Source organism: Aplysia californica, unplaced genomic scaffold, assembly GCF_000002075.1.
Source record: "Aplysia californica isolate F4 #8 unplaced genomic scaffold, AplCal3.0 scaffold00195, whole genome shotgun sequence".
NCBI classification, from domain to species: Eukaryota; Metazoa; Mollusca; class Gastropoda; order Aplysiida; family Aplysiidae; genus Aplysia; species Aplysia californica.
Window position 1 is genome coordinate 1,224,431 of NW_004797465.1, and position 2,211 is coordinate 1,226,641.

The 2,211-nt window shown below is 45.9% G+C and overlaps 1 long non-coding RNA gene across 1 annotated transcript in view; it reads left to right on the forward strand.

Moving 5' to 3' along the window:
* LOC118477724 overlaps positions 1-1,372 on the forward strand; it is a 21,854-nt gene extending 20,482 nt beyond the window's left edge. The window contains exon 2 of the long non-coding RNA XR_004858569.1: positions 703-1,372. This is a non-coding gene — a long non-coding RNA (uncharacterized LOC118477724). The remainder of the gene's footprint in view (positions 1-702) is intronic.
* The last annotated feature ends 839 nt before the right edge of the window (positions 1,373-2,211 follow it).

The following is a 2,211-nucleotide window of genomic DNA, read 5'->3' on the forward strand; positions in this document are numbered from 1 at the left end:
GGGATATGTGCTTACTTTACTCTTCACTGAACACGTAGTGCCATTTTCTCCCCTTTTGTAATTGCAGCGCTCGTTTTCCCCATTTTTCGGTTTTTCCCCTTTTTTCTGTAGTTAGCTTCCTCTCTCCTTATACCGTTTCCTTGCTTTGTTTGGCTATCGGCGTGTCGCCGTATTTCTCTTTGAATAATAAACGAACAAACTCTTGTGTGATCTTCTACTTAATCTCAACTCTTTAAAAAAAAATTTTCCTTACAGATGTGAGATCAATTTGTTCGCTTTTTGGCTCTTAAAAACCTTGATAAAATAATGCCGTTTTTGTTTCAAAACCCCTATTTACGTTCAAACTCTTACATTTTACATACAGATGGCTGATTGAATGGCTCCACTAGAAAGTCTTACTGCTTAAACATGTTGGTTTTGTCTGTCTGTCTTGGCGGGTGGTTGGAGGTCGCCACTGGAAGGTCCTACTTCTTTTCTTTCCCTCTCTTGTTTTTGTCTAACTTGCGTCTTCCCTCTACTATATAACATTATTCTGTCGACGTTCTTCTCTTTGCTCAGATGTGTATGTCTTGCTTTTCCCAGCATTAAACGTCCGTTATCGTGTCCATTTGTTTCTCAGTACTCAAAACAAGTACGCATTCATCCAATATACTGACACCAACGGCCTTTGTTATAACCCAATCCTCTCCCTTTCTCACCCAGGTAGCTCATACGTCATCGTGAAGTGTCCCGTCTTGCTGGTCTCTCATCCGTGACGGCCGTAACAAATCTTCTGTTGTGTCGTCCGCTTTCACAGAAAGCACCCGGATACAGCGAGGACAGAACGGATGTCTTGTTAACCAGGATATAATATAAACTTGCACTCGTAGGTGTCGATACCTATCCTACCTCCCGGTTCTCGTGCAGCTCGGCTCAACGGAAACCCCAAGTGGTCAGATGCTACGAGGTCGTGTGACGGACGCACGAAGCCACCTCCAACATTCCGAAGTCCTGGCCCGAAGAGAGCGGCTGGAGACCGAGAAAGTCATCAACAAAGACGCCCTTCGACTACTCAGCACGGAGCGTGAGCTCATCTTGTTGACCATCATCAGCGACTTTTTCATAGACCTATAACCTCCCAGTTCTCTGGCGGCCGAAAAGCGTGTTGATTCTGTGTGCTGTCGGTTTATCGTTTGTTTCTCTTCTCGAAGAGACTGTTCAGTTTTTTCTTTTGCTGTTTGCAAGTTCAGTTTATGATTCCTTTTGTTTTGGAGTAGATGTTTATTGAGCACAGTCTGTGATTTAAAAAGAAGTATAATTATACGAGTGGAAATAAAGAAACACATCGATTCTTAGAACAAAACTTGGTACGTCTTAATTTGTATACACCGCGGAGAGAAGAATCCGAAAATAATAGGCGCCCTGCTCTCTCGCACTTGACTTTTGTGACCCTACGAAGATCCTGTGACTTTGTGAGAATTTCTGCCCAGACAAAATGAACACAACTGCAGTCGCGGCGCCTCCAGTCTACCCTTCTGCCAAAATGACTTCACCAACTTCTGCCCCTCTGTCGCTGGACGCCATCGGTTGTCCCCGCTCTTGCCCCGAGTCACCCCGATCGTCACCGCGACCCCTCGTCTACATCTCCCGGCGGATCCCGCAGAAAGGCGTGGAGACCCTGCTCAAGGCGTGTGACGTCAAACAGTGGGACTCAGAGCTGGCGCCACCTAGAGGCGAGCTGCTGCACAGCGTGGTGGGCGTGGACGGCATCCTGTGTATGCCCAGTGACGTCATCGATGTGGACGTCATGGACGCCGCAGGTGAGTCTTCCAGAACCTCCCTGGACCTTTTCCTTTTCCTTTACACCTTTTTGTTTCGTTTTCATTTTTTGTTTCTTTTGTTTACGTATTTTTAATTTTGTTCACGTTTAATTTTTTTGAATAGCCAGAGAGAACAGCACCGCGGGTCTTAAAGAGGTAGGATTTACGGTGACCTACCTACGGTACTTTGTAAACACACCATCGCCCTTTTTCTATCTCTTTTCTTTGCCTGCCTGTAAGACACAGAGGAGAGAAGAACATTGAGTAACCCACTGAGTAGAGAAAAAGTCTTGTGTTTAATTTCGTTTTTGGAGCCGCCCCTCGTTCTGCTCTCCCTTAACAGAACACCTGTTCTCTCTCTCTCTCTCTCTCTCTCTCTCTCTCTCTCTCTCTCTCTCTCTCTCTCTCTCTC